General features: G+C 40.1%; 1 long non-coding RNA gene across 1 annotated transcript; it reads right to left on the bottom strand.

Annotated features, from left to right (window-relative positions):
• Nucleotides 1-388: 388 nt before the first annotated feature.
• Nucleotides 389-2171, bottom strand: LOC121922032. Its single transcript, XR_006102080.1, has 2 exons — nt 1908-2171; nt 389-744 (listed from the first exon to the last, which is right to left on the bottom strand). It is a non-coding gene; the product is annotated as an uncharacterized LOC121922032 (long non-coding RNA).
• Nucleotides 2172-9214: the final 7043 nt, after the last annotated feature.

Genomic DNA, 9214 nt, shown 5'->3' with positions numbered 1-9214 from the left:
AAACATCCTTGGAAGCCAAGATGATCACACTGAGTATGTCATATTTTGGCCACCATCAGGAGAAGGTATGATTCACTAGGAAAGACGTGATGCTAGGAAAGACAGAAGGCAGCAGAAATAGAGGAAGACCCCACACTAGATGGATAGATTCAATGGGGGAGGTCATGGGAATGGCTCTGCATGAACTAAGCAGTCTTGGAATGAATGAATGAATGAATGAAATATAGTGGAGGACAAGGGTTACTGGAAATATCCACAGGGTTGCCATGAGTTGGGACTTAGTCGAGGGCAGTTACCAAAAACGTGATTACAACAAGAACAGGAGCCCTGGTTACCCAGGACGGTAAATTTGGAAGCATTCAGAAATAATAGTATTGTAAATGCAAAGTAAAGGATTGAGCTCAGTTTATTGGCTAAAATAAACACCGGCCATGAAAGCCTTCGACTCTGCATTGAAAAGTTGCTGCTGCTTTCCTCAGCAAGCAATTATACACTTAATACATAAACATCAAATAAGAACAACATTAGCAACAACAATGGAACTTATTGTCTAATATGTTATTTTACCTCTTCTTATTTTCAAGGTACGTATATATAACTTACAAAGTATAAATAATTTTTTTATTTCCAGCAGATTAAATAAACAAGAGATTCTGAGTAAAGACAGTTTTCTTTTCTCTCCTTTGCCCCCATGCTGCCTTCTTAGGAGAAGCGTGAGTCAGTTCTTGCTGTCTTCAGCAAAACCTGAAAGGATAAGGATAAATGAACCAGGAAATTCCAAAGTGACCCCAGTTGTCCTTGGTGGCTTCTTTGACATATGTGCTAATAGTTACCAATGCAAGCTCCACCACTATTTGTTCTTGATAACTAATACAAGCAGGCCAGAATAGTAAAAGAACCATCACAATGAGCAACTGGAATAGTAATTCCAAATGGGAATTTTGAAGCCCATGGGTGTGGTTCTGGGAATGGTATGGATGGGAACCCCAGTGCACATGGTGTGCGGTTGCTGCAGCCCTGATCCGGTGAGCAAAGGGACAGGGTTAAGCCCCACCTTTACCGCTGTCCGGTTTGCCCCTAAGACTATGAAAGCTTCTGCTACAACGTCTTGTACTCAGTATGGTCCAAAACACACTGCAGAAATAATCTAGTTTGAGTTTAACTGCCCTGATTCAATGCTAGGGAATTCTGTGAACTGTAATTTTGTGAGACATTTAGCCTCCTCTGCCAGAGAGCTCTGGTGGTACAATAAATTACAATTCCCAGAATTCCCCCACATTGAGCCGAGGAAGTTAAAGCACTCTTAAACTGGATTATTTCTACAGTGTGTTTTGGACCTTAGTCTCAGGTGCTACAAGATTCCTTTGCAAGAAGAAGGTTCTTTAACAGAATGCACTTTGCAACATGTCCTGGATCATACATAATTGACTAATCTCAAGTAATCTGGGAAAATAGCTGTGAAAGGAAACATTCTGTGCTTGCAGTCAGCTCTCTCCCTCACTTACCAGCCTCACAGTCTGCTACTCCTTGGGGCTGATGGTTCAAGTATGTTCACCTTACAAAGCATTCAGACAACAGAAAGAGTTGATGAATAGAAATGTATAATTGGTTAAATGCTGACAGGGAGAAAAATGGATCAGGACCATGATTGTGAAAGAAACATATTTTAAAATAACCCCCTTACACTGCATTTGGCCCTAACTGCAATTTGTACAATAGGACAAATGGGCCCCACCTCTTGCAGTGCTGCTGCCCCAGTCCAAATAGGTCCAGTAGTTACGTTTGCAGGTTCTATTTAAAACAGATAAAAAATAGCTCCCAGTCCTACATTTGATCAGACAATATACATTTCCCATTTTTCCTTCATTCTGCCTCATATCTGGATGGACAAAAGACTCATCACTCACCAGCAGCATTTGTGTTGGGGACCTCCTCGTATGGTGGCTTGCACTTTGCCTGAGACTGGTGGGCTGGGCTCAAATCTTGATCTTCTGGTGTCATTTGATTGGCAGTAAACAACACAGTTGATCCAGGGACTGTTGCTTTGGGAAGCTGAAGTGGGCAAGAAATGGGTGGCATGCTTTGGTGCTGAGTAAATGGCTCCTGTTCTGCAGAGTAATTTCCCCCTTCTGAGCTGGAAAAAGGCACCTGGGAGCCAGGCTGATTGGTAACTGAAGCTCTTGGCAGACAAAAGTCATTCCAGGGCACAGTCTGAAATTCAGGGATGCAGCCTAGATATAAAGCAGGAGCAAAGAAAGAAGACAAGAGACAAAGGTGGTTTATAAGCAGAAAAAGTATAAAATAATCAAAATGCAAAAACAGTAAAAATACAACATGCCACAAAATGATTGCATCAACAGAATTCAATCTGTATCAGAAAAGCTAAGGGAAAATTGTGAGGCTGAAAAGGCAAGAATGTGGATGCCATGAAAATCCTTCTGGGAGAGGAACCCAACACTGAGGTGGCACTACCAAGATGGTCCTCCCTTTGGGAACGAGACACATCACTTCAAATCACAGTGGCAACCACAGGAGGCCTTCCACTGAGGAATGGATGGATGGATAAGTGCATATGAAGACAGTCCATGCCCTCAGTCTTGCTATTATAGGACATGGAAAAGGCATAAATTATGCTTTTTAGTGAACTCAAATTAATTTTAATATATTTTAATGTTTTCTTTACCATGCAGGGAAGTTCAGTTACCAGGCAGTCTAAAAGGGCTGTAAACAAATAAACAGAGTTAACAGATCTTTTCAGGGAGGAATCAGTTGTTAGCCTATGTGTGATAATTCCTTTCTGTTTCTCTGTTTTCATGACCATTGGTGGCATCTTCTCAATAAGGAATCACCAATACTGGATATAATTTACTTACGTAACACTTACCTGAGTTCCCAGCGGGTGGCTGTATTAGGAGATGCCCTCCCATATGATTCTGTAGATACCCTGGAGCAGCTTCTGTGGTTCCAAATCTGACAAGCCCACCGTTGCCAGGTAGGGAGAAAAAAGGGGTGCTGGATTTACTGGGAGTGGCTATAAGCTGGACTGTGGGCGAACGCTGATGGACTGGGAAGCAGTGTAATGGAGACATCTGGTGCTGAGGGTGCTGGCTCAACTGGAACATCCCCAATTGACTACTTGAGTGATAATACTGGCTTTCTAGGTTGGCTGTAGGTTCCAGCTGCTCAAGGTAATTGCATTGCACATGAGGGATGACTCTGGGGTAAGGAAGAAATAGTTCACTGGTTATTCTTTAGAAATATAGGCCATTCTCTCCACACAGGATCATAAGATTGGTACCTACCATGAAGGTTTGTTCTGATCTGTTGTGAAGGGGGCATCCAAATGGCTTGAGATCTCTCCTATTATCTAAGAAAGGGATCATATGGCCACAATTTTTTTTATCAAGTAGTGATGATCCCCATCTCTTCCTCTGGTTCCATTTATGGTTAAGCTAATAGCGGGGGAGAGGGATTTCAGGGAGCCTTACATCCTTGATATAAAAACACAGATACAGCTGAAAGGACAAGGATATTACAATCCTACAATGCAGATAGCTAGACTTAATGCATAAGGATCTGGTGACTCCCTTTCCCAGTTCCCTCTCAGAATTAACCCTGTCCTTTTAAGTTACAATTCAGATTGAGACTATGCAACCATAAAAAATAAAAACATTTGCTACAGTTTGGGGCCCTTTTAGCTCATCACCAAAGGAGCACAGTTTGTAGGTGGTTCACCATGACATCAACAATTCTTTTGAGCCTTGTCTTTTTAAGTCCATTAGGTTATGACCGTCTTTTGTGTAATAATTTTGTATACACATGTATATAAAATCAGTGTTTGTATTACCTGACTGTGGTGCTGTTTATCATCTTAAAATTCAGAAGAATTAAACATTTTTTTAAAATTGTGGATGTTATGGTAATTGGCTTAGATACACAGAGTAGTTGGGATAGCTGGATAGCAAACAACTCAGGCCAGGATGGCTGCATCGCATGCTGTTCAACTCTGATGTATTTTGTCCTGGTCCTGCTTCTCTGGGAAAGAAGGAACTGCTGAGCAATGAGAGAGGGAGGGAGCTCAGGCAGTGGTTCTGTCCTAATTGACTTCAGGGATGAACTACAAGAATTTGCTGATGGCCTAGTTAGGGAAGGATTGACTTCCTTGCCAAGGCAACAAGCCCTGTGCAAATATCACACACATGCTGAGAAGATTATGCTGTGAGATTCATTTGAACCAAGCCATGAGTGAGACATCCACTGAGGGGATAGACTGCAAGTGGCAATTAAAGAGAACAGAGTTTGTGAAAAGATAATAAAACTGGCAGTAGAGAGAATATAGTCTTTTCATAGAATCATAGAGTTGGAAGAGACCACAAGGGCCATCCAGTCCAACCCCCTGCCATGCAGGAAATCCAAATCAAAGCATCAAAGCATTTTGTCTGAAGTAGTAAGATCTTCCTTAACAGAGATCAGTTCTTAATTCAGAGATAGGGCCCCTCACTTTCCTCTCTAATTTCACCAATTACTCATTATTGGACTTTCTTTTTAACCAAAAGCTGTGAAACAATGTTAGGTTCGGATTTCAGTGTAATGTCTGTTGAAATCATTAATTCTTGTTTCTGGCACTCTAACCCAACCACCAGACTCACTGTTCTCTGAGTATATGAATTTTGGAAACAGAAGTACAATTAAGAATTTAGCTAGGAATATTTTTTCTACATATAAACGTTCTCACTGTTGTTGTTTTTTTGTTTTTGTTTTTTTTTTTGGTTGTAAGAGTTACATAATACATCACTATTCATAGTTTTTGTGGGTTTTTCGGACTGTGTGGCCATGTTCTAGAAGAGTTTGTTTCTGACATTTCGCCAGCAATGCTATAAAAAACTATGGATGCTAGCCATGAAAGCCTTCAACTTCACATTAGTACTAATCATTTACATTTGGAGGTTTGGTGGTTGTTCACTTTAAATCTAATCAGGATAAGAATCTAATTCTATTCCAAAAGAAACCTCTCCGATTCATCATTTATTTATTTATTTAGGTATTTATATCCTGCCCTTCAGCCCTAATGGCTCTCATCATTTAAATATTCAAACCCCTGCAGGATATAATGAAAGGATGCATTTGGAGAGAGTTTTGGGCTAAATCATTCAATTGTTAATTAGTTCAATTATCCTGCCACTCTGCTAAACTACCTCATTAAGAGCAGCAGTTCAATATAAGTGAATTAGGCCAGGACTTTACAGGGACTCTGGAATGCTGAATGTAGCCAGACAGAGGATATGAGTGGAAGCTATTTGGTAAGTCCTAAGAATTATACAGTCTATTTGCTTTTACATGTTAGTGTTTTGTAGTATACCTTGTGCATATATATTTAGGGAGGAAAAGAAGGAATGAAATGGCTGGATATTATCTGGATTTGGATGACTTTTTTTTTTTTACATTGGAACCCTTAAAATAAGAGTGTGTACTTGACAGATGAGGTGGGAGATTGAATTTACAGCCCTTTATGTATGTGAGCTCTGAAAGAAGAAGATATATTACCACTACTGTGAAGAACTGTGAGAATTTGCATATAGGTCTGAATACTAGCTGAGGCTCTCACATTTTAATTTTTTCTCCCTAATAAATTAGAACTAGTGGAATGTATGAGACAGTTTTATGGTGATATGTGCGTGTGTAATGTATACATTCAAACTGTAACAGTAATAGCACTAATGATATTATATTAAATAAGACTTGTACACAGTGTTACCATAATAGTTTTATTTGGTGGTTATGAAATTATTAATTCACCACCTTAATGTGAATCATTTGTAATTTGTTATGCCTCTTTCTGGCAGAAGGGAAGGAAACGGGACAAGAGGAGTGCTATTAGGTGGTTTAAACCTTGGCTCTGCCTGGTTTCTCTCTGCCTGTGGCTCTCTGTGTTGTTGCAGAGGCAAACAGTGAGGGAGACAAAAGAGACCAAAACAGTCCAAACTGAATGGAAGTTATAAGAAAAGGGATACGTGGAAAAAAGAGCAACTGTTGACTAGAGGGACACAAGAAGTGCATGGTCCTGGCAGGGAAGTGGGCAGAGGAGGACAACAGATAGATGGACTAAAAGTCTCAAAAGCCAGAAGTCAGACAGGATGGAAAGCGATCCTTATGGAACATGGATATTTGGCCGGATTGCTATCATCAAGCTTTCAAGCCACACAGCAACATGAAGCAACTATTATGGATAAACATAATAAATTCTGTTGAGAGTTGTTTTATGCTACACCCAAGTAGAATGAGACCCAATGGATTTAAATAAAAAGAAAAGGGATTCCACCTAAACATTAGTAAGAACTTCTTGACTGTAAAAAATGTTCAACAATGGGCTAGATGGTCTCTGAGGGTGGTGGGCTCTCCATCCTTGGAGGCCTTTAAACAGATGTTGGATGAGAATCTTTAAGGAGTGCTTTGGTTGTGTCTTCCTGCATAGCAGGGGGTTGGTCTGGTTGGCCCTTGTGGCACTTGCTATTTCATAGATTCTTTATATCAAACTGGGAAATACTGGTCTTTCTCCACATCCGCCTCAAATGCAACTGGGATTGCTACTTACTTATCAATCTAGTGTTAATCCAGCCTAATAATCACTTTTAAAAAAGAATAATAACAAATAGCAGAACAATTTGTGCAAAACAAAATCTTTGTTTAAATTAAATTGTGGAGCTTCATCAAGAATAATATAACTGATAATATAGCCATTTATTTTTAAATGTAACATCCTATGCTCTATTTCCACTAGGCTTTCTATGCCCACTATGTACTTACCTTTGGCTCTGGGTGCTACCAGGAAAGGCCTCACTGGAGCCACTTTCCTGGCTGGCTGGACTGTATGCACTGCTAGAAGTATCCAGCATCCATTGGATAATTGGATTGTTTGGGTTAACCACCACATTGCATGGAAGTACGGCTCTCCGAATGGGTGGAGGGCTTGGAATGGCCTGCAAGATTTCCTCCTTGAGAGACCCAAATATGCCCTGGGAGATGTCTTTCATCTGGGAAGATTCATTTGGAGCTGATCTGCTCGTAACTGAGGCAATTGAAGAAAAATAAAGGATGTGTCACTTATGAAAGGTAAGCAGCGCATGGGAGGCCCAGAACTTGGCAGAAATCATGTAAAAGAGTTAGAAGGTAGAGACTGAAAGAACAACTGGTATTGTATAAAAGTCAGGAGAGGACACAGAAATGAAATATCCTCAGCTATTATACAGTGTTATTGTCTGCTGTCTAAGACAATGTCTTTTCCTTTTAGGTTCAGTTATAAAAATATGTTTACAGGCATGGACACCACACAAATTTGGCATACTCATCACATCTAATTTCCTTAAGTTTGTTCTGCATAAAGTTGAAGTGGCTCTAAAAACCTTGCATATTTAGAACAACGCTTCTGGATTAGTTCTTCAGAACTTCTCTGAGGCTGGATCTACACCACCAAAACAATTCATTCTCACCTCATTTCTACAGCTTTAGGAAAACATGGCACACAGCCTTTATCACAGTGAAAACATTAGGGTTTAATGCAATCTTTACAAACTCACATTTTACTCCACAGTTTTAAGATATACTGTTTTTCCTTGTTTTTTTGAAAAATGGAGTATGATTTGTTTGCTTGGCAGGAGACTAAGGCCACGAAAGAGCCAGGAATTCTGCCCTTTCCTGCACACCCACACATGGGCTGATACAGAAGGGAAATGTCTGGAGTGTTTCTAGGGAAGGAACTGCATTGTGACATACTTCAATAAGGTTTTAATAGGTCTCACCTGATGTAGAGACAAGTGGTACTGTTTGTTCACTGTGGATACTAGAACAGTTAATAGTTGGAGGACCCATCAAGATTGCAGGAGGCTGGCCAAGCACATTCTCAGGCAGCTGAGACACAGGCAGTAATGTTGCACTAAAAGTAAAGTGAAACATCATGATAAACATGAGCAGTGAAAAGAAGGAAAAATAAGAATTTTCTGTGGTGCTTCACTTTCAATTTCCTTACCTACAGTGGGAACGTTCCTGCTATCGTCCTTACAGAGGGTATATCTGATTTATTCCAATACAATAATATTCCCTTTCAGTCCTTTACATGTCCTTAAACTTGTATGGTTTGATGTTGTTAGAGCTAGTAATTTATGCATTCTGGTACACTTCAATTTCTGATCTGCACACTTTTTCTTTGACTATGTACTTTTGTTTCCTTTATCATCCTAACTAGCAGCATTTCCCTTTTTTCCTTCTCTGTCTCTCCTTCATAAGACCTATTGTTTGACTAGGCACAATAATGTCTAAACAAAGCTATTTTAAATGTTTTATATAAAAAAAAGACTTTGCTTATTTCTTTCTCTGCTAGACTCTGTGTTAGTTAGGGGGGTGGGGTGGGGCAGGTTGTTGTTCAGCTTCTACCTTGATAATTTGCTTACTCTGGTTGAGAGAGCTACTGCTCTCACATTTCTCAATAGACATAGGAAAGATCTAATATAGTGTTTAAGAAGGATGCTGAGGCTAATCTACCTGATTGCTAGAAAATACTGTTTGCAACCTTGGAAGCTCAGATGACTAAAATGGTAAACTCAAAGGCACTTATAGATAGATAGACAAGCGCAACCTACAGTCCCCTATACAGAGAAAGGAGGAACCACTGGAGACAGATTTCTCCCCATAAACTGTTGAAATTCATTTGAGAGAGGCACCACTTGATAGCGGTATGTCCACCTGTTTTCCTAAGGCTTCAAAAATGAATTTTGTAGGTTCTCAACTCTGCAGCTCTTCTAAAATCATGGGGCAGGGGAACTTGCATGACAAAAGAATACACTGAGAAGGAGCAATGCCTCTCCTGTGCCACTTGTCATTCTCTTAATAGCTACCATCCATCTCTGAATCCAAGAGGCAGAGAATTCTCACCCCTGGGAATTTTGTTGAGGACCTACTGACAAAGCTGCTTCCGTAGCTGAAGATTTCTTGTCCTTTGCTGTCAGTTTTTCCGTTTTTCTCCACTTTGCTCTGCGATTCTGGAACCAGACCTAATAAAGGGGGAGATTCTTAGTGAAAGGAATGGTCACTGCAGAACAGGATCTCATGGTGTAAAAGGAGATCACTTAAATCACATACAATTACTACCTATTCTTGCTGCTATATCATGGGACTCACTTCAACATACAGGCAAAAACCATTCTGCAGTGATTCTTGTTAG

This window comes from Sceloporus undulatus, chromosome 2, assembly GCF_019175285.1.
Source record: "Sceloporus undulatus isolate JIND9_A2432 ecotype Alabama chromosome 2, SceUnd_v1.1, whole genome shotgun sequence".
Classification (NCBI taxonomy): domain Eukaryota; kingdom Metazoa; phylum Chordata; class Lepidosauria; order Squamata; family Phrynosomatidae; genus Sceloporus; species Sceloporus undulatus.
The sequence above is the reverse complement of the archived record's forward strand: the minus strand, read 5'-3'. Positions and strand labels throughout refer to the sequence as shown.